General features: G+C 39.6%; 1 protein-coding gene across 6 annotated transcripts in view; it reads left to right on the top strand.

The window, feature by feature from the left end:
• The first annotated feature begins 249 nt into the window (after positions 1–249).
• wasf1 (WASP family member 1) overlaps positions 250–24350 on the top strand; it is a 49010-nt gene continuing 24909 nt past the window's right edge. For 4 of the 6 annotated variants that reach the window (XM_028396689.1, XM_028396693.1, XM_028396694.1 and 1 more), the window contains exon 1: positions 277–716. The gene's annotated coding sequence lies outside the window, so the exon portion shown is untranslated. Of the gene's footprint in view, positions 717–24350 lie in introns of all 6 variants that reach the window. The other 2 variants (XM_028396692.1, XM_028396691.1) reach the window with 2 other exon arrangements.

The raw sequence follows: 24350 nt of genomic DNA on the forward strand, positions 1-24350 counted from the left end.
ATCTTTATCAATAATAATAATAGTTGTTCTCGTTGTTGTTGTTGTTGTTGTTATAAAACTATTAAAAGTCTACTACTCAACCTGCAAAAGATGTAAATTAAAATGGCCCATTTGATAAAATCTATGTTTACGTAATAATCCGATAAATACAGTGACGGTTAATTGTCAATCCAAATCCTTTCCTTGGAATCGACGGGATTAAACTACATGACGCTTAAAATAACGAGCCAATACTAGTTGTGTTGCGCGAGGGCGCACGCGCTGTCCGCGAGCCTCGTTCGAGTAGGCTACACATCAGCACGGGACGCTTTCTCGCGCCCCAACAATAGAGTGGTATGTACCATTATCACTGGATGTAATGGGGATATTTTTTAGCCGAATAAACCTAATTTCACTCCTTTTGTTTCAGAAATAAGGCGTATGTCGTATACGGGTAAAAGATACATTGATTCTACGTTAGTAAAGCTGTTATTGGTTTGACCAGGTCGGGTTTAATGCCACTTTGACCAACATCTATCCTGCTAAAAAATCCCTTTGGAAAAAACGTGGCTGGATTCTTCTCCGCCGCCGCCTCCTCCAGCAGGAGTACATTTGATATCAGAGACAGTAGAACCATGGATCCGACCCGGGGATTTAAGTGCTCGGACACGGTGGCAGACTCTGCTGCTCTGTGAGGATGGAGAGAAAATAAGAGGAATTTTTTACAAACATATCAGGTAATTATCTTTTGAACATTGTTTACTAGAGTCATATTTTTTTATTAGGCTAAGTTAAACGCGACTTAAGTAACATTAGCTTACGCTATGGCTCGTCAAGACAACAACTTACGGGTTTAAAACGGAGTCACCATGTTGTAACATTACACTTAAACCAAAGCTGCTTGTCTAATAACGGTCCTGGTAATTCAACACTGCCTGGCCATCACTGACTCCCACATTAACCCAGTACACAGGTGACAAAATGTGGCAGTGTTGACAAAGCTAGGTTTTCAGAATCAGCTTTCTTTTTTCTTTTCTTTTTTTTTTCAAAGTACTAACAGTGTTTTTATATATGAATAATGAATATGGTGATTTGTGGCGGGAGTGCTGGATAATAAATTGCAGCTCCACATCTGCATGAGCTCCCCGCTGCAGCGTCTTGACAGATTCAGTCTGTAGAATATCATGTTGGTGAGACAGCAGAGAGAAAATATTTGCAGTGCCCCACATGTGAGAGAAGACATCCACCAAAAATTCTTCGATGAGGTTTTTATCCGTCATGTAGACTGTAAGAGTCTCAGTTTGCTATAGTGTGATCAAAGAAACCGCTGGCATTGGCAATTAATTTCCCCCACTATGAACGCAGTGACTTGCCTCTGCTGCGAGGATACAGGGGCTGGGGTCTATTCCAGCCAGCTTAGGTTTGCAGTCATGGGGGATGGTAGCCTTCAGCCCAGTGAAAATCATGCTTTGTGAAATTTGAAACCTTCTTTGTACTACTTCAAGTGCACAGAGAAAAGTGTGGGCACTAGGAACAGTGTGTCATTTTGTGATCATCTTTTGCATCTGGTGGCAACTTGAAGATTGTATGCACGATGACAGCTTATGGGGGTCATGTAGTAGTACTGGACTCACAGTGGTACTTATTCTCTGCACTGTAGCTGTAGCTGCTCTGATATTTTATGGTTCGCTCCTTTAAATACAGTAGTAAAGTCAGAATACTGTAGTGAAAACGTGTGTTCAGATCTATGGCTGGTGATGAATGAATCACCTTGTCTGTGGAGCCATTGATAAAAGCTGCTGTGCCTGCATGTGGCTTAGTGAGGCCAGTTTGTGCCTCTGATCTATTTAAATTACATTCAAATGTCTCGATAATACTTGAGAGGCACAAACAGGGGTGGAGACATGGCTGCGTGAGATATGCAAAGATTTAATTTGTTTATTTATTTTATTATTATTTGATTATTTGATTACTGTTGTTAAAAAAGTCACGTCCCTCAAGTTCAACCCTTTAAAACGAGAGGAAATTCTTAAAGTCTAGACACCCTGTCATACATCCATCAACACAACATAACGTTTTAATTCCTTGATTTTATCTGAAGTCGCATTCAATCTAACTCTTTATAAGAGGAGAACAAGAAGTTTGTCTATGCTGTCTAGATTAGCCCAGCAGAGCAGATGTCATATTAAAAAAATGTTTAGGTCACTGTGTGGGAAAGCACGCTGACTCCTTGGGTAAAATAGCGTGAGGGGTCTTGCAGCTGTTAAATTTATCTTCGTTTTTAGCCGTGACATCCAAGCTGGAGATCACATGACCACAGGGAAGCTATAGGCTGGGACCACTTAGAGCATATAGAACATTTGCCATGTTGGTTGGATTTAATGTTGGCTTTAAGTCATAATCCAGTGGCTCTCAACAATTACATTTACAGACCCACTGATCATCTGTTCTGTTTATGCCTGGTGAAGGAGGCCAGCTATGGTTCAGTGTCACTGTTAGACTTCTCATTCAAGTTAAATTCACTGTTAACGGATCCAAAATCCACTAACTGCAGATAAAGATTATGAGAAAGCTTGAATGTGAATATGTTAGGTGTTGTCTTTTACCTGGTGGATGACCTTACCTACAAGTGTATTCCCAGAATAGAACAGAACATATTGCCATTGTATCTGATGCTGCTTGTAAACTTTTTTGCTGCGAGCGATGACATTCCCACACAGTTTGCTCCTCTAATGTTTCTCTGTGTGTTTCAGAGGCCCTTGTGATAAAACAGCTTTGGCATGCCTCCTGTGGAGGTTTTTGGACCCCTCTTATTTGCTGACATTGCTGTGATCCTTTGCCAGTATCTGGCTTTCTCATGCTAGCGAGAAGAATATCGCTTTCTTTTACTCTTAGAGGTAGAGAGGGGTGATAGGAGGACACAGAATAACACAGTGCATAATGAAAGTGTGGAGAGAAAAAAGATGAGAGTGAAATGAGTGACGCCTGGCACCAGGAGGAGCTAGGGGAAAGGTGGGCCAGAGATTCTGGGAAAGAGCAAAATTTAATGCCTGTGTGCAGTACCAGTGCCACTGAGCCACAGACAGACCTCCTATATCCCAGCTGTTAGGATGCTCCAGAGGGGCCGGCACACAGGAGCTATTGTTCCTCTTCTTGGCCAAGCGTACAGCTCTATAATACTGCTTCTGTCCGCAGTCTGAACTGGTCTGACAGAGAGACACCAGTGCACAGTTTAGTCTGTCTCACTGGTGCTCCTTGTGTCTTACTACCACTGCCTCCACCACCTCGTAGGACTTTACAACGACTGTATTTCTTTCCTTTTTTATCACAGGCTACTGTCCTCATTTACTTTTCTCCTTTCTGCAAAACCAAGGAGAGTTTTCAGAGTGCACCTTATCGTAACACTGTTTTGCCTTACAGCAGATATTATTCAAATAAATAGACCTTTTACCAATGTTTGCCACTAGTGCAGTATCATGCAGAGCTTTGCTCTATTCTGACATCTTTAATTCAATTTTTGCACCACAATTACTGCAGAAAACTGGTTCAGTACAATAGAAAGCAGCACAGAGGCCACTGTCTATGTTACAGTTTTAAATATATATGCATATATATAAAATTTAAAACTTTAACATAGACAGTTACAGTTTTAAATATATATATATATATATATATATATATATATATATATATATATATATATATATATATATATATGTGTGTGTGTGTGTGGGTGTTATTGAAAACTCAGCGCTGAATTAATGACATGGCTTCAGTAGAGGCTAATAGAAATTCTTGCTAAGAAATGGCAAGTTGCAGACGTTACACACAAGGTGAAAATACGTACTTTCTCCTAAGTGTCATGTTTACATTGCTGCCAGTTATAACCGCCATGATAACTATGCACGACTACCACAGATGTATTTGTCCTTGGAATCAATATCCCGGATGTGGTACCCTTTCTCACTGCAAGCGTAAAACAGATTCTAGTGGGTCTTAGACAGTTGTTTGGTGCTGTTTCATTGTTTCACCCAGGAAAGGATCAGGAATTTTCAGGCTCCCTGAATGAGGTGACAGAGATTTTTTGTTTTTGTTTTTAAGTAAGACCTGATTGTGTCTGTGGCACTGTCAAGAGGGCAAAAAAATGTTTCATCGTGAGTTTAAAGACACCCCTATACCATCATTTTTGTTCTTTCCCTCTTTCTCCACAAGCAGTAATTTTGGATTTTTCAGACTGTTTCCCTTCACTCATTTTTTGTACTACAGGTCCATTTATCACATTGTGACACATAAACAGTAGAATGGGTTTAATTCCTGTGATTCCTGAACTGTTTATAAACACTGAACACAAGTCAGAGGACGCTCTATGGATGATTGTTGTACTTTTTGTGGTAAGCATTAAAAGTTCCTGGTTAAGTTTAAAAAAAGATCATTTTGATCAAAACCTAGCTTTTCACAACATTAAACATGTTACAAGGCAATCTTCTCCTATCTGAGTCCCACCCTGACTGCAAGCTTACACTGACTGCTGGGGGCCGCATAGCCATGTTAAAAACTGTAATAATTCAGTCACCTTAAGAGTTCATGCATGGGCTGCTTTGTGATGTAACACCTCTCCTGCCCACTACAACACAGATATAGTTTCTGAATTTATGAACGAATTCTTACATCACTCAAGGCTCAGATGGGTTTTGGAAAGGACTTGTTATTTTTGTACTAAGTATATTTCATATCTGCCTGTTCCAGCTCAGGCAGTAAAAGAAGCATGCTTGTGCACTCAGGCTAAAAAAATCATTTGTATATGTTTTAGCAAAGAACTTTAGTCTCTGTGGCACAGAGCTGATAACACACTACCAAAATAAAAAATGTTCATGGCCCAAATAGCTTTTTTTCTCCAACTCCTCCTCTTCTATTTGGGGGCTCATAATGTTATGCAGACTATAGCATCTTTCAGGTGTTTTTCCTCAGTAATGGCCAGCGATTTGGGAAACAGAGTACTGTGGTGTCCTGTGATCGACCTAGCTTCTGCTGTCAAACGAAAGCCAAAATAATCTTCTCACAATAGAGTAAACTATGAACTGTAAAAGCCACTCCCCTGGTGTCATGTGTACATTTGGATGGTAAATGTAGTCTGATCCCTTTCTCAGCACAATGGAGGGTTGGTTTGCTTGAGGAGTGAATTGGATACAAGGTTCTGCCTGGTAGCTTTTGGCTCAAGCACTGACTGTGGGTGTGTATGGTACTGTGTATCTGTGTTCATAGTATGTCTGTGGTTAAAGAGTGACTTTTAGATGTTTAAGCCTTGTTTTTTATTATTTATGAATATTGCCTGTGGATTTTAAAATGGTTTTAAGAGCTGCACGCTATGTAAATAGTTTTGAATATTCAAACTTAAGCAAAACTCCACCATGATGCACTGCACAGCACAAGAGTCCATTCTCATCCTTTATACCATTTTGTGTACACCTTTTTCCTCTTTTGATATCTGTCTTTCTATCTTCAGTCTCCGGTTTCTGCTCTCTTCTTCACTGATTGAACTGGAGTGGCCTATGCCCTGGTCATTGTGGTCATGTGTGATGATTGATGGAGGCTGGAAAAACAGGGAGGCAAGGCACGTTTATCACATTCACTGCCTGAATTCTTCTTGTCACAACTTGGACATCTGTATTCGATTACGAGTGCAATAAATTCTCATCAAGATTTTTGTATCTACTCATTATTCCTCATCGTTTCTATCCTAGTGCATGGTACAGTAAGAGGTAGAGAGGGAAAGACATTGATTGAGGGATTAGACACCACCATGAATAGAAAATAGAAGGTTCATTTACTCCATGTGGTTGTTGCAATTAATACCCTACCTCCTGTATTCATGATCATTTTTATCCACCATAAAATGCCTGAAAATTGCTAAATATAAAATGGCAAGACATAAAAAGAAGCCACAGAGAACAGAGTTTCCCTTTAGCTTCTTTTTATGTCAGAGAAGGAGAGTAAGAGGGGGAAGTAACCTTTTAGTACCCCAGTGTGATTGTCCACTGTTTCGCAGCAGGGGCGCCTGTGCACTCAGACAACTGCTGCCTTCAATTAGGAGCCAATATTTGGCTGTTCATTTACAGCTCACAGCAAGGATCCAGCTCCGCTTTGGATTTGCATGAGGCCCAAGTACAAGGCTGGTCTGATTTGAGCTGGATGGAAGCCCAGCAGAGGCTGTGAGTGTAAGCTACTCTTCCCCCCCAGATGGGAGGATGGAAAGCCTGTGGAAGCTCGCCTTCCCTTTGTCTTTGATGGTTAGCAGGAAATGCCAAATTCACTCAAATCCTCAGAAAGAACAAAACCTACTCTTAACAGTCCTCTTCTTCAGCAACCACTGTATCTGTTAATGTATTAATGCTCATCATAAAGCCGCTTTGTCATTGCTTCGGAGCAGAGGTCACATGGAGGTTAGGAGTATCTTATTGGTAAAATTGGCTAGGGGTAGACAGTTAGTGGGGGAGGTCATGAGAAAAACCACATACTGTGGCCTCATTCTTGCATTCAGTGCTGTGTCAGAGGTAAAGACACAGAGTAGGTGATTGTTTGTTCCAGGCCTGTCGAAAGTATGTAAAATTTCAATCATCTGATGATGAAATCAAACCCAGTCCCTTATGTTAGGCCATGGGAAACAGTCTGAGACATAGCAGTCCATTACATAACTGTCTTTCATTTATAGACACATGCCCACAGCTAAGTGTGTGTCTGGGTTCCTGTTATGTAAGCGAGGGGGAACTTTGTATTTTTGAGATTAGTGATGATGCATTTCTATAGATGAAATTCCTGTTTTTAGACTTTGACAGTGTCCATAGGCCGTATCTTATTTATCCTTGAGCTGAAGCAGTGTTGAATCAGTGTATGTGTTTCTTTTTGCTTGTGAGTGAAAGCTTGAGTATCATTGCTGAGATTCCATGTATTCCACTGAAATTTTTTTTTCATCTCTTTGCTGTTGACTGGACCACAAGATGGCGGATGTGTGAATGTGATTCATTGCCTCGGAGGTCAAAGTGTAGCCAGCTAGCTAGTGAGCTGTAACTGTGAACCGTCATCCTCTTGACATAGTCACTTGCAAATGCACTGTTTATGAACCATGGCAATGCTGGCTGTGCTCTGGCACAACACAGATTTAGCTTGGTGTGAGAACACTGATTGCAAATGCGAAAAGGACAATAGCAGAAAGCATGAAGTGCTAATATGATTTTCTTTCTCCTTATTATAATAATTTCCCTTGTAGATCATAGCAGAATGCTGCTATGCTGCTTCTACAAGGCAAAATATGATAATCAGCTGAATTCTGACTATAGGTGATGCCATCACCTACATGCCCACACCAGGGCATTACTACATCTAACACATCTCATCAAAAATGCATGACAGCTATGACTGGTTGTTGCTTTGTAGTGCATAAAGAAAGAGTGCTTCATGCAATGAACACCCCAACTGACAGATGTATATAGACTTGTGAGCCAGTTTTATGAATAATGCTATCTATAGATGTACAATTAAAAATTAAATCTGGAAGAAGGACAAAAAGACTCGCTATGGGTAGGTGTAATCAACCGTGAAGTGTTTTTAAAGTGAAACAATTAAAGGACAGTGTATATATATATATATATATATATATATATTTAACTTCCGTATTGAACTCTTCAGTAAGTCAGGAGTTGTTTAGAAGTGGTGTTGGAAGGTAGTTTTTACTACTTTCCAGGGTGACATAAGGAAAAGTGCATGTAAGGTGGGTGGTGATGTATGGGGTGTCTGTGATCTTCAATTTTTTAAAATAAAGGTGAATATATTGACTTAAACTCAGCAATCCCTTTTGTGGGCTTTGGAGATATGCAAAATGTCAGTAAGGTTACACACCAAAGAACTGTTGCAAATGTCTGAGTTTGCTTAATCAGCCCTTTAGCTGGTTAAATGCCAGGCCAGTGTTTGGAGTTAAATGAGCTTGGCGTGAGCTGCCTGGAGGGAAACCATCCTCCTCCAGCTGAACAGCAAAGCAGCAGCCCACATGGGCTCTTCCTGAAGTGTACGGTAAGGTCAAAGAGCCGTTCCACTATTGTCTGTGATTATTTGAATGTTAGTGGCAACTCGAGGCAAGAGCTTGGTTTGCATAGCTAAGAAGTACAGATAGGTGATGACAGACCGGCCTGGCCTCACTGCCGGGGCTGCTGCAGAGCTTCTTTTTTATCTGTCTAGCCCTCCATTACTCTCTTACAGGCTTCCAGTGTGTTTCTCTCTCTCTTTTGCTCTGTAGTAGTCGTATTTTACGTCCATGTTTATGCTGCGGTATATTCCTCACTGGCGTATGTCCTACTTTACATGATCTGGAGCTGCTCATTCAGTGCTGCCTGCTTTCAATGAGACTAATGATGACGGCCAGTTTTGCAGACAGCATCTTAATTGGACATCAGCCATGTCTGGATCATTGACTGTTTTTTTTGTTTTTTGCAATGCAGATCCCTGGAAGGTTCAAGTAGAGTGATATCACAGCACAGTTGAAGAGAGGACAGAAACAGTGGGGCAGTTTTTGCCTAGAGCTTCAACTGAATATTTTCCAAATGCTGCATTTATTTAGCATAGGAATAGAGGGAGTCTTTTCAGGCTCATTTCAACAAATTGTACCTTGTCATTTCATTCAAAATTTCTAAAGTAGTTGATTTGCTTACATGCTTCGCTGAATGACCATCAGTGCTGTTATTCTAAAAACAACTGGCCTTGTTGCATTCATTAACACCTACACACTTGTTGTGTGGCTGTGTTTTTCTTGTATCATGCTTTTGTAAACCTCTCATCTTTACTCTAATGCTGCTGTGTTGGATCATCCTGATAGCGGAATGATCCCTGGATGATCTCTAGCTAGGGACAGGAGTTGTTTGTCCTCTCCCCTTCCCTTTCTCCTCTTCTTCCTTTCATATTGCATAAATAAGCAAGGCATCTTTGTGTGTATTTCTTGTTATTATTCAGTAGCATTCATCTAATATACTTCACTGTTGAGTTTAGTATATATTTTGATGTATGTCTCTAGAACCTAATAAGCAGCATTGGCACAATTGTGTGGGTTATCATATTTTGGCTAGATTTAGTTTTCTGTTGTTTTAAAAACAGACATGCCAAACAGTACAGGCGGGCAGGCATACAGCTTCAGGCTGCTGTGGTGCCCAACAAAGGCTACCAACCTTAACCCCACAATTTGAAAGGACATTGGTTGCTGTTAAAACCGGAGTTATCTTTTGTATTTCCTTACATGTAAATCTCCAAACTGTATAGAAGTTCACATGCTTTGACTGGCATCAAACATTAATCAAAAGCCCTCTGGAGTTTCAAGAATGTTGCATAAGAAGTGGGTCTAAAAAGGACTTACAGATTTGAGTTCTGAATTATATCAAGTGTTATATCCATTGTATCAATATCTGATCAGGATCTGAAGCTGCTTCAGTAGTTGTGAGGTGAAGGGTTCTCCTGTGTGGGAAACAGGAAGAGGTGGTGGATGAGCAAGCTGAGTAGGTGTTTATCTAATTGCAGCAGGACTGAGAGAGTTCTTGGTTGTAGAACGATGCAGCGGCGACTGTGACTGACAAGGGCATGGTGACTCAGATATCCTTACACACACTTACTCTCAGGGGTGCAGTGATGAGGGGGACAGCAGACAAGCCAAAGTCTGACTGACCGCGTTAGATAACAAAAAAATCGCGTGGGAGCAAAGATAACCATGCTGCTATGGATTCTGTCTCTTGCTCTCTCTCCCTCTCTCTTACGCTTTTACTTGTGCATGTTTACACACATGCACACACACACACACCAGCCTCATTTAATACAGAACAGAAGACTGGGGACTTGAAATATGCCCACTGATAAGAGGAGAAAAATAGAGGTGACCAAGGGGAGAAAATACAAGTGAGAGCCTTTCTACCTGCAGGAAGAATTGAATCCTGCTTCCCTTTTGAAGATGTGTCGATTGGAGACAAGCAGAGAGCCTTACAATGCCTGGTGACAACCAGAGGCAAAAGAGACATGAGGTGCTTTGTCTCCATCCTCTCTGTCCCATTGTCGCGTGTATTGCCTTCTTTAGAGACATGGCACTGCATTGGATTCAATCTGACGATCAAATCGTATGGACAAGTTACACTTGTGTGGACGGACAGCTGTATTGTGTCTCTTCTTGACTCTGATCCAAAGGACTCACACAGTATTCATTCTCCATCTAAATATAACGGTCTGAATCATGCAGACACGTTAAATAAGAGGCTGCCACAATCTCAAAATCTCTTTTCGCTGCTTAGAAAAACTGCCTGGCAGGCATGGTGAATCAGTGTCTTTATCATTACTCAATATAATGGCAGAGTAAGTGAAGGCCTTAGTCTTAAATGAGTCAATCTTCTGTAGCGTTGTTAATACAAGCCTCTTCAGCTGCATTTTCTCTTCTGTAGCCCCCTTTGCTCTGTTGAGATTTGCATGCAGAGAATGTTCACATCATTTTATTTTTTTATCTTGCAGCAGGGTTTTTAACCAAAGCTTTCAGGACTAAATGTGTGGGTGCATGAGGTGGACACTGGTGTGGGGGTGGTAATATGTTATGAGACACAGGTCACATAATGCCTGCAGCTGACCTCTTGACCCCGTAATATGCAAGCTGGTTCTATAGATGGAAAAGGGCCCAAGGACAGTGATAGCCTCTGCTGGTTTGCCTGCCACTGTGTCTCCATATATTGCTCTTAGCTAATGTGGCAAGGCGTGACAGGGCTTTTTTTTTCTTTTTTTTTAAACTTCAGATTTACCTCTGACATAATAATGCTACAAATATGGTACGACCGTACAGTTCAATTCTTCAGTCTGCCCTGCTTATTATTATTAGTATCCAATATATTTAAGTTTAGAGACACAGTTTATCTGTCATACCTAACCCTAACCCTTTTCTGGCTCTTTTTTGTCTGTCTGTTGAAGATAGATAGATAGATTGATTTAAATACTTATAAATACCTACTCACCAAATCAATATTGTCCAGGTTTGTTGTGCTATATAGATAGCAAAATGCTTATTGGGCCCTATATCATTAGAAAAGGTTCTAGTTGCCTGAATCAGTCTTGATCAAACCAGCACTCTGTGTTATCTCAGGGGTCAGGCCTGCTGTTCTCTACCAACTGGCACTGCCTCAAGCTTCCTCACAGCAAGGGCACCTTCACAAACCATCACTACCCTGGTCTGCAGGCACTTAATTCCCAGAATCATCTCTCATGTGCAGATCCAGACTGTGACATTGCACACCAAACTCCAGAGACAGCGTCTGCACTGCTACCCTGAGCCCAATTTATCCCACAAATCCTCCCTGCTCTCCCTTTTTTTTACCCTCACATATCTGCCCCTCAGTTGCTGCCAAGCCCCGCTGAGTTCCCTGAATGGCTGTGAATGGGTTGTTTAGTCTAGGGGTGTAATTGACCTCCTCCCTGTTGTTTTTCAGGAACATGATGCCCCTGTCTCAGGATACTGGCACTGTGTCATGACTAGACTTTGTTGTGATACTTTAAAAGTGGATGGTTGGGAAGAGATGACCTGAATCACAATTGTCTCCTGAGATTAGAGTTGGCCGCTGTTTACATTTGAGTTGTCACAGGAACCATTACCACTACTCGGACTTAAATATGGTACCCAACAATACCTTTTATTGGTGGCAGTGAAAAAGCTGTCTCTTTAATAACACCTAGCTATTTAATTATCCAAATCTGTCGTTACCTCACTTAAAGTTTTATCATCAAGTTATCAGGTTGCAGCGGCTTCTTTGACCACATGACCTGTCTTTAGTCGGACTATGTTGGACTTTGTTGAAAATTAAATTTGCTACCCAACTTTAAGTTTTAACCCCTTCATTTTTTATGATAATATGGAAGAAAGGCTGCATCTGCTATCTTCCTTATTTTGGCTTTGGTACTTGGTAGTATTGGCATAAATCGGTTAGTATCACAACTAAGTTTGTTAAACTGGATTAGTATGCATATGGTTTCCTGGATACAAATCCAGTCACTTGACTCTTTTTGATGCCTTAGTAGGACTGACTTGCACTGCAGCTGGCGACAGTCTTGTTCTGCCCTCAGAGCTGCTGTAAGCTGGAGGAGGATGGGTCCAGTCAGAGTTACTATGCCAATATGCCAAGCTCAAAGAGGCTGTAGAGCAGCCATAATTCCGCTGTTGTAGTATGCAGCACTGTATTGGAGTTCATCCACAGAAAGAGAGACCCTTCGGAAAGGTACATGTATAGTATATTGCTGACCAGTGAAAAACATGAAAGGAAAGAGGCTAGAGTTTGATGGTTAACAACAACTGAAGACAGATTGATATGTAGCCTACTTGTCTTAATGCTAAACTAGTATTGTCAGATTGCCTACTGATCATTTGTGGACAATGTTCTGCTACAGTTTAAATGGTCCAGGGCACAGTGGACATGTTAAAACAGAAAAATGTTGTTTTTATTTTACAACTTGTAAATTCTCCTCTGTGCAAGATGTGGCATTGGTAGAGAGACCAAAATACATTTTGCCTTCGAGCTGTATCACCGGACTTGAAAATCACTCTTCTTTTTATTCTTTGACCATGACATATTCTTAGATGTAGATCAAAGGAAACTTCCAGGAGAACAAATCATTCACAGTGTGCTGAATTTGCGTCTGGTTGCACCAGAACTTGGTAGATTGAAAGGGATGATAGGAGGGAGATAAAGCGATCAACATGAAAGGTGAGCGCATAAAGGGCAGATGCAGAAAAGTGGAGGACCATGTCATGTGATTCGTGTTACTTTACACTCTGAGAATAACTGCTTTTGACAGTTTCCCTCTGGGACATTTACTGCAGTCAGACAAACGTGAAACGGTGCATCACAGTACATTGTACAGTACTGAACCATACTACCATACTAACTGTACTGCAACATATTGAAAACATTGCAATATGAATGAAATATTTGCTTCTACCACCCAGTACAAATCTACTGCTGTTTGTTATCCTGCCCTGAAACACAGAGCCCCCGGTGTAGACTGAGGCATTGATCTCGATGAGAGAAGATGATCTCTCTGTCTTTTCCCCTGTTGTCACCACAGTGGTTTGTGTCTATTTTATACCATCTCGCTTTTTTTGAATATTCTTTAAGCACGGAGCCTTGACACTCTGTTTCAAGGCTGCATGTTCAAAGTATGCTGTTTTACAGAAAATAAAAACTTTGAAAAGGGCACATACACAGTCACTTATAAAACTGTGTATGCATGTGCCCTTTTCTCCTGTCACAAAGCAGCGTTTTGTATTATTAAGGGGTAAAACCTCAACCAACCTGTCTAATTCTTTACCTAAAAAGGCCTTACCATGGATTTACATTAAGTGGTGTGTTTTTGTTGTGTCTCCAGTGCGATGTCAGTTCCCGCCAGACGTGTTTCTGAAGCGTTTCTGAAGCGTAGCGTATCCGTGCATGTTACAAGCTCCTGTGAGATTCACAAAATCACATAGTAATCTGCCGGTTTACCTGATGATCATCTCTACATGCAACAGAGCATGTTACTTAAAACTCTGTAACATACACACAGGGCAGCCTATCACCTTCAACTCTGAAAACAGTTGCTGCTTCTCTCCCTGCCTTTTCCTTTCTGATGTTGACGGCATAAAAAGCATGTTATATCATATAAAATGCTGTTTCTTTAATTCTTCTTCCAAAATGAATCTCTCCTCGTACATGGCTGTGGCTGTGTTTCTCTGCCGGTTGCGATGTTATAAATCAGTCAGAGAGTTCAGTCTGACAGCGTTTTATTTTGAAAATCTACTTCAGCTGCCTGTAATACTCTGAGTGACTGGCATTGATTGGTCCAAACCACTGTGATTTGATCACAAGTGCATAGCTTGAGGCCTGGTGAAGTTTGCAATCCAAAGATTACAAAACAACTGTAACACCAAGCTGGGGATTGCATCTGCAACGATTACTTGTATGGATGTGTTGCCCGTCTGAGAAAGCTGAAACTGTATGGAAGCTGCAAATGTTACTCCTCCATACTCCTCCATACTCCTCCAAATATACATAAATCAGTGTTGCTACTCACCAGAGATTAAGCATTTTTTTTTGCCAAGACCATCCAGGTAGGTGATAATAATGGTGGCTCATGCCACATTAAAAAATCCCTGTAAGAAATCAAAATGAAAAAGAAAGTTGCAAAAATTAAAGTTCTGCTTTAGGATATTTAGGATGACTGGCTGGTTGGCTGGATGCACAGGATTCCTCTGCTTTGGGCTTGTAGGTTTTATGTAAATTTGCTTTTTGGTGATTTTAGTTTTATTTCTTTATGATTGTGTTGACAGGGGTTGTTGCAGTGGTAACTTTGAGGTGCATGTCCTTCACGTCTGTATGAACAGCAAGGGAGTTGGTATAATGAAATTTCCCTCACAGGCCAAACAAGCGCAGCTGCACAGTGCAAGCATGCAGACATATATTATTGAGCAGCGGGCCTTCATTATTCATACCAGTGGGTTTCTGTGCACTCAGCAGATAAACTTCTTTGAGTCTGTTTGTTCATCAGACACTTTACTCATTGATGTTGGCACACAGATGTCCATGAATATTTAGTTGTGCACGTCTACAGTGGGATAAAGCATGCTTGCTAAATGAATGTCTAAAGTCATGTAATCTCTTTGTCACAAAACACAATATGTGCTGTGTCCAACCACTCACTCACCATTGATCTTCCTTGGACTGTAAAGAATAGACAGATAGGCATTGTTAAATCACAGAGACCTGTTTATACAGGGAATATTTGATGAATGGACAGTTTAGCTTCTTTGTTGACATATTCAAAGAAAAATAGACAAAAAGGCATTAATGGTGTGTTTTATGGCTGCACAAATTGCATAATATCCAGCATAAAAATGTTCATAGTTACGGCAAAGATTATTGAGATGCATCTGTTTTTACTACATTGCAGATTTGTATAAAAATCTCTGTGTGAGGGATTGTCATTTCAGTTTGGGGCCAGTTGGTGTTTGTTTGAATCCTCTCCTGAAAGTTGTTTACAGCTGCCAGACAACATTATAACAGCCCAGAAATCCTACCAGCCAGTGGATCTGTGCCATCTGAGTACCTGTGTACCATCTGATCTTTGATCAAAATGAGATGCTGATGCTAAATGACTGCCTTGCTTAACATTCCTGCCGGAGTTGGTCTGCTCACTGCCTGACATGTATATGAAATATGGACACAGACTGACTTCAGGGCCTGACTACATAAGTCAGGTGAGAGAAAACAAAAAAGGAAGTCCTCAGCCTACACTACACAGAACCGCCTGTTTAACTGTAAAACTTGCATATAAACAAGTTTTACAGCGTTTCAGAAAGGATACTGCAGTCAGAAAAAAAAGTTATTGAGACAAGGAAATGAGCTTTTTATCTCATGCTACACATGCGCTCCAAAGTTTCCCACTACCAGCAAACCTAGTTAGCATAACTGTCTGAGCCCAACCTGACAGCACTGGTGCTGCAGGTGTATTTTTAGCCTGACAACAAGAGGTTTGATTGTGTGTGTGTGTGTATGTGTTATAGCTCCACATCGGTGAGGGGCCTGCAAGGTGTCATCTCACCCCTGAAGGGGTGTCGACTTGTACAGAATTTTAATTGGCAGGAAGTCACACTGACACATGCCATGATACGTTCTGCCAACGTGATCTGCTGTTATGGGCGGGTTGGGAGCTGGGGACAGGAAACAGGGTGATGTGCGTGAGATTATTAGAACTATGCTGGCCTACTATTTGCATGGAGCTTTGATGAGAAACCACCTCATAGGTTGCTGTCAGTGCAACACGTTTTCATGCATGTTGTTATGTTTTGCACATGTGCTCAAGGGACGTCTTTCTCTGGTAAGGAGGTGGTGCTCTTCTGTCAAGTTTGACAGTTTGACAGTCAGCCAAGCAATAATACTGAGGAATGCTTAAGAGGAATTAAATGATATGACTAGGTATCGAGTTATAGGTAATTTGAAGGGCCTCTTAGTCACTATCACACACTATAGAGAGGTGAGCGTGGTGCATAACCGCTCACACATTCAGGCAAATTTGTGTAAAGTTCATGGACAGATTGTCAGACAGGTGCTATAGTACAAAGGACCTGACTGATCACTATACAATAACCTCACCCCAGCGACTAATGTCAAATTCAGCATTTTATTGTTTTTAGTTACTAATAGGTGTCTGGCTAAATTGCATAAAGATAAAATTCTCGTCTCATGTGCTAATGAGAAAGAAAATGAAAGAATAGATAGCATTTAAAAATGAATAGCTGCCTCATTAGAATAACAAAAAGCCAGACATACTGTAGTAATTTTCCCATTGAACCTTGGCAGTTGCAAAGAAAGTGCCAGCTAAAGGAAACAGCAGTCCTCTTGATAGATTTTAAACTTGACATTGTGCATTTTTTTTCCCTTCCTCTTCTGTTTTCTTTGGAAAATGAGCTGTGGTAGCTGTTCTGCACTGCAAATCTGCATTACTGATTTAAACCAGCTGCTGGTAAGCTTTGCCAGTTTGATCTCTTCTCCCTGTGCCATTGGCTGTAGCAGTTCTGCCAGCTTCCCTGATTAGATGTCTGTGTTTTTATGTTTGCAGCTGTTCACAGTTCAGGAAAAAGTTCACAGATGTAGCGTAAGTTCCCAGAATTGCAGGTCAATGAATAAAATATTTAGAGAATGCAAGAATATTTACATGTTGAGATGAGGGTGGTTTAGGATTCCATGTGAATTTGTTCTGCTTTAAGGCATATACACTATGTATTTTATGTCCTAGAAATACTCATTCTGACTGTCTTCACTAAATAATTCACAACTCTTGATGCACACAGGAGCCATGTACTGCAGTTTGTTTGTTGACCCTTATAGGTTATAGAATGTTGCAAACTACACCTCTCGTTATGTTGTTGCTTAGTACAGTACAGTATGTATGCTGTATTTGTGATGAGTCTCGAAATGCCTTAAACAAAAAAATCTTCAAAAATACCTTAGAAGCATTAAAATTGTTACATGTAATTTACTATTCATAATAGCTGTAATAAAAAACCTATTGGCCGGCTTTCAGGAGATGTAAAAGTCAGGATATTGTTTATGTATGAGCATGAAATGGACATATATCCATCATAAACTTAAAGATTCATTGATTTTAATGGATAAATTATTCATTTAGTTAATCCGTCCATCCATCTGCATCTTATCCAGGTCATGTTGTTGTAACAAATTGTATAATTAGGAAATAATTGCTAAAGCCAAATATTTTAAGGCCAAATAATTTCTGTTTTGTATTTGGCTCATGTGACTAAAACCCCTTCTGTGTAGTATTTAAATTTGGTGTTGGTGTACCCAGGAGAAACCCTGAACTTAATATGTGAGCCCACGGATAGAACCAGACACTAAATCTTAGCCTTGTGTTGGTTTCAGTAGCCGATGTGGGTGCTAATTTTTGCAGCACTTATGATGAGATCCCTCTAGTTTCTAATTGTGCGGAGGCTGTTTGAGTTCAGTTTTAGCTTCCTTACAGGTTTATTGCTGGTTGCTTCCTTTGTTATTATCCTCTTGACCTTGGGATCTTTCCAGGCTTGAAGTGATTGGGGCTAATGACTGTTAAATTTGTGTTGTTTTAAAAGATTTTTTTATGGTTTGTTTTGCAAAATATTATAAACAATACCAGGTACTTTTTGGTGTGTGTGTGTGTGTGTGTGTGTCAAATTGATGTGTATCAAAAGTCTGGAGTCTCTGCTAAGCCCCCCAAATAAAGGGCCCTTGACCTGCTCTATACTGAGGGGTCTGCTATATTGTGTGGCAGTGTGAGTGAGTAAATGCTCCATTAGGATTCATTAAAGCCTCTATCGGGACATATTGTCCTGAGTGCATTGAGCCGCATCACTGGAGGCCTCCTGCTCTCCTCTGGCACGTGCCGTCCCTCAACCTGCTTTGTGCTTGTACACAATGGATGAGCAGTCCCTGATCTCTCTCTTTTTCTCTCTCTCTCATATTGCATTCATTTATCAAGTGCAGTTGGTTTTTTAAATGTGTGATCTTAGCCCAGCCATGCATCCCCTCCCCATGCCCTTTTTTTCTCCCTCTTTCTCCCTGTGTCTTTTGGGATATTGTAAAATTACCAATAACATCCCACTGCAGGAGTTGCCATGGTGATTGGTGACAGTGGGAAGCACCACCCAAGATGAATGGACCATAAAAGTAGTAGCAGAGGGTTGAGGCAAGGGGTGTGTGGATAGTTTATACACTGGCTGGCTAGCTGCTTGACTTGGTGGGGAAAAAGCAAAAAAAGGAAATAAGAGGTATGTAAAATATTTTGCGAGCTGTTACCTTTACTGATAATTTAACTTAAAATTGACTACAATAAAGACCTTCTTCTCTTTTACTGACATACTGTAATTTAAGCAGAAAAGCAGACAATAAAGGAAAAAAACTCAAGCTTAAAAACATGTCTACTGCTTTTCTGATTGAATCAAGATAAACCTGAACAGGAGAAAGTTTCATTTTGTTCCATTTCTTTTTATAATTTTTGTCGTCTGAAGCTTTTTTTAGTAGATATTGTGCTGCTTTGTCAAAAAATATGCAAGGGAAATCACAAAGGATTCATAATAATAATAATAATAAATAAATAATAAATAAATAAAACGAAGCCAAAGGTATGGGTATAGCATTTGTAGTACTACACATGGCATTTAAATATATTATAGATGAGCTAAAGTACTGTGAGAAGTTTGCGACACATCAATGTCACAACACTCACACATTAAATTTATTAAGCATTTGTTTTTTAGCTGGCAGAGCTTTGTTTATTGACTACTCAACAAGGTTACTTTTCCCACCAGTGTTAATGACAACAGCTTACATGTGACATGGAAATCTTTTCATGGAAAAAAAAACTTGATTTAAACTGGTGTCAACTAACCACCTGTGTTTATCTACTGGTGGAACACAAGCACATCTTTTGTTTAGTCATTTTCTATTAACTCTTCCAAGTCCTTGAAAAGTGCTAGATATTAATCCCCAGTGCATTTTTTTGCAGAAAACTATCAGTAGTTTCATTTAATTACTTTAATTTCAATAGGCTTGTTGTCCTCTAGTTTGTCTCTTTTTCTCTTTCTTCCACTCACATTTTTCACTACCAGGATGATGTACAAGTGATGGGAAGTGGGAAGTCATGCAAAATGACAGCACTATTGTCATGGGAAGGTGCTGTCATATGTTATCATGTCTCAGCATATGGTATGGAAACCTTAGCGGACACATGCATCTTCCTCTCTGGTGGACAGCAGAGATATTTCATGTTTAAAAATTGAGGCAATAAATGTAATCATTAATCACACGTAAACAAGGGTTTGCCATTTTTTGGGCCACTGAGTTTAAGCTGCCGATACCGATTTTAGCCAGTTCTGATTTTCTTTTTTTCTAACCCCTTTACATTTGAACATACTGCCCTGGAACACAATTTTCATATTTGGAAAACTAAACAGTAATGTAACAGTAATGTGACATTTTTTGAACAGATAATCACTAAAAAAAAAAACTTAATAAATTATAGTGTGGGGAATTAACACATCTTAAAAGTGCAGTGCTATGGAAAAAAGTTTTTGGTGTTGTCCCTCCACGCCCAACTTTGTCCTTGCATGTGTTGCACATTGCATACTTATTGTTTTCTTCACTCATGCTTAAGAATTTCCATACAGCTGACATGTTATAATCTGCAAGGTCTACTCTACTATATGCATGTACTGCTGATGCTGCACGCTGTTGATTGTGCGGCGCCCTAGTGAATAATCACGCTGCATGTGACCGGCATTAAATCGGCATATCTCTGTCTTATCGGTCGGTCACCAGTCAAGGCCGATCATGTGAAAATCGGTCACCATGTCTAACATTAACAAATGCAATAGAGGCAAGATGGCAAGGTTAACGTTTCCTCTAACGCTGTGTTAACACACATCAAGAAAGTGACATATGTCATTTAAGTGTTATCGTTGTGTGGACTGAGGTCAACAAAATAACTTAGCTTACGACCACTTCTTTGTGGCAGATCTCTCTTTGTTTGAACAGCATTTTTTTCAGAAAATGTAGTGCTTTTAGTAACCTGGTTAAGATTGTCAGTGCAAACATGATGGTCTCCAAGGTGCAGCATATAGTCTGGAGAGTCGTCTGTTCTGTTAAGGACAGAAGTACATAAAGTTGCACAGATATAGGCATCAACAAACCTTTTCATGCAGCCTCTCTTCAAAGTCGGCCTCTGTTTTAGATTTCAGCACATGGGCAGTTGTCTTTGTATCTAATGGTCTGTAGACCCAAATTATTGGTAGGCACATGAAGGCTTGTGTTTATTCTCTAAAGACAAATTTTCCTTACCATGGATCATTGTATACAATGATGTGGAAAGTATAAAACCCTTTCCCCAAACAGCCCTATGTGGACTCATCTCCTGAGACCTTTCCAGTGTAGACACACATCTATCTCACTAGGAATCTAGTGTCATAACAAGTTAGTGGTTAGCTGTTCTGCAGGATTTCTTGTGCTTCTGAGAATACCATTGTTGTCAGGACTGGACTGTCAGCAAAGGTTTAACCCTCATGCGTTGTTCGGGACATTTTTGTCCTCTGAGAGAAATTTTTCTGTTTATTTTGGCCATAACTTTGTCAATATGTGGACAAATTGAATCATTTTTCCTCAATAAGCTTAATTTTACATAAATTTTGTTAATATGATTTTAAAATTTTTCATAGGTCAACGGTACACTGTGGGCAAATTTTACCCCCTAATGTGTTGTTCGGGGACAAAAACGTCCCCTAACTTTAACGGTTTTAAAAATATATTAGATAAATATTTTTTTGAAATTTTTTTGCATAGCCCTTTTAATTAACTTCAGTTCTAATCAACAGTAGTGAAAAAATCATTTTCCCCCAGGATTTTAACCCTTTAATCACCAATTTTATAAGGGGTGGTGCTGAAAATTGAAAAAAAAAACACACAAAATGGCTCATTTTTAATAGAAAAGGTGAATGTGGACTGGATTCTTTTAACCTTTATTATAGTCTTGGTCATGTCAAACATCAGTAAAAAAATTGACTTTATTGCATTATTAGTTTTTGCACAGCACTGGATTTTCTTTTTTTCTCCCATTTTGTCCCATAGACTTACATTATAAACACACTTTTTTTGACTGCACAGCCATGGCACTAAATAATCATGCATTCTTGATTGTTGGTGGTTTACCCTGTTGGTAGGAGGTAACATTTGTGATTTTTACAGTTAACAACTTAATTACCATATTAACCCTTTACCTGCAGGCCTGTGCTCATGTACTGTAGTTTCTGGCTTGTATATGGAGTTATAGGGAGTATTTTAGCACATAATTGTGTGTCTACACACTGTGTGTGTATGTTAGAGAGGAAGAGAGCCATTTGCACACTGTCAGGGAAGGAAAGTCAGGAAAATAAAGTTACTAAGTAAGTGAAGTGTACCTAATTCAGACGTACAACGGCAATGCATAAGCATGTAAAATGAAAACATCCAGGAGTTCTGGCGTCTGAAGTTGTGGATGGGTAAAATAGCTGTTTTTTTTTTTTTTTAGCTTTCGGAAAACACGTCCTCCAGTAGAGTGACTTTACTTTTAGGTTAGTGTCTCAGTTGAGATCACTGAATTAGTCTAAGTGAGGTCTAAGTGCCCCTTTTCCATGGTGTGTTGCGCTCCACACGACCATACGTACATGTGCATGTTACTAACTAGACACCATAGATAGATAACTTGATAACATAATAAATAATCATTGACTAACCAAATCTAATCTACAGTTTAGTCCCCTACTAAAATTAGTATTAAAAGTAGTTTAGTAAAGTAAAGTAAAGTAAATTTGTTGCAGCCCTAAAAGTAAGTGCCGGGCCCTTTGATGCTGAGAGGTTCAGACTAAACAAAACAAAAACACTAGTGGACTTGCATGCATCCTCCTGGTCATTTAATGGTGACAAGAGCAGCAAGCAGCATGAAGAGAGGATTCACCTGTGCATGAGTGAAGGATTCACTTGTGAACGAATGAAGGATTCGCTTGTGAACAAGTGACGGATCTACTTGTGCAGCCTTCACAGCTTCACAGCCTGGCCCTTCATAGAGCCAGGCTGCACAATCATTTCCAGAGATTGTGCACAAGTGAATCCTCTCTTCATGTTGCTTTCTGCTCTTCTCACCATCAAATGACCACAAGGTCACATGTAAGACCACTTGCCTTTTTGTTTTGTTTATTCTGCACCTGTAGACATCAAAGGGCCACACGTGCATAGCAACACTTTCTTTGTTTTTGTTTACTATGAAGACTCTGTGGTTGTGTGTACTCACAGACAACAAGATCAGTGTGCAAATGGCTCTCTTCCTCTCTAACATACACACACAGTGTGTAGACACACAATTATGTGCTAAAATACTCCCTATAACTCCATATACAAGCCAGAAACTACACTACATGAGCACAGGCCTGCAGGTAAAGGGTTAATATGGTAATTAAGTTGTTAACTGTAAAAATCACAAATTTTACCTCCTACCAACAGGGTAAACCACCAACAATCAAGAATGCATGATTATTTAGTGCCATGGCTGTGCAGTCAAAAAAAGTGTGTTTATAATGTAAGTCTATGGGACAAAATGGGAGAAAAAAAGAAAATCCAGTGCTGTGCAAAAACTAATAATGCAATAAAGTCAATTTTTTTACTGATGTTTGACATGACCAAGACTGTAATAAAGGTTCAAAAGAATCCAGTCCACATTCACCTTTTCTATTAAAAATGAGCCATTTTGTGTGTTTTTTTTTCAATCTTCAGCACCACCCCTTATAAAATTGGTGATTAAAGGGTTAACCCTTTAATCACCAATTTTATGAGGGGTGGTGCTGAAAATTGAAAAAAAAACACACAAAATGGCTCATTTTTAATAGAAAAGGTGAATGTGGACTGGATTCTTTTGAACCTTTATTACAGTCTTGGTCATGTCAAACATCAGTAAAAAAATTGACTTGATTGCATTATTAGTTTTTGCACAGCACTGGATTTTCTTTTTTTCTCCCTAATGTGTTGTTCGGGGACAAAAACGTCCCCTAACTTTAACGGTTTTAAAAATATATTAGATAAATATATTTTTGAATTTTTTTTGCATAGACCTTTTCATTAACTTCAGTTCTAATCAACAGTAGTGAAAAAATCATTTTCCCCCAGGATTTTAAAATCCTGGGGGAAAATGATTTTTTTCACTACTGTTGATTAGAACTGAAGTTAATTAAAAAAAAATTTCAAAAAAATATTTATCTAATATATTTTTAAAACCGTTAAAGTTAGGGGACGTTTTTGTCCCCGAACAACACATTAGGGTAGTGTTTGCGAACAATGCATGAGGGTTAATTGTATTTACACTTAAATACTTTTGGACAATAAAGTCCTTAAGTTATCCCCTTAAAATAATATGTAAAACTTTTAACTATCTTTGGATTACTTTGAAACAAAGAGCTTTGTGTGTAACGTCTGAACAAGGGATTTTAAAATCATCTCTCTTTGAGACCATAGAAAACTCTCAGCATCCACTAGAAAAGCCCACACTGAGAACGATCAATATCATCACTTACCACCTATTTCTACTTGCTGTTATGTCATGGCGCATGGACTGAATGAAGATTCTTTTTGATCTTCTGCTGTTTCTGGTTTTAGCATAGGCATCATCAAGTCTGTGTTTCTTTATCATTCATTTCTCATATAAAAATAAATCTCTATTAATCTTGTTAATGTGTGGGCTGTTTACCTCCCACCACTGCCTTCTGTGTCATCTTTATTTCTGTCCTATCTTAAAGCTAATTTTTTTTATATCATTGTTTTTATTTCCTCCCTGCTCACTGTCATCCTCAGAAATAACTCTTATGACCTGCTAGGTAGGAGAAGGGTTGTTAAGAGGACAACACATCCCTTTATGGAGAGATGAGGGAGGAGAAGGTGCCTTGGAGATGGATAGATGAGCAAAGGGGGGATGGGTACAAAAACAGTGTGAGCTTGTCTGTGTGTGTGTGTTTAAATAAGCTTGTGTGTATGCACAGCAGAGGAGTAAACAGTTCTGATTGACTGATTTAATTTTTGTTTGCTCCCTTCTCTATTTATCTGCCTTTGTTTTTACACTGTACATCTGTTCTCTACTGATATGCTGAAAGCACAAAATAGAGGAAACTGTACTGTACTGTATTCAAAACAAATGATGTGAAAAAAGAATCTCATTTATTTCACTGATTTCTGAAAGCTAGATAAATAGCAAAAAAGAGGAGAAAGAGAATGTTGTCG

Source organism: Parambassis ranga, chromosome 24 (genome assembly GCF_900634625.1).
Source record: "Parambassis ranga chromosome 24, fParRan2.1, whole genome shotgun sequence".
Classification (NCBI taxonomy): domain Eukaryota; kingdom Metazoa; phylum Chordata; class Actinopteri; family Ambassidae; genus Parambassis; species Parambassis ranga.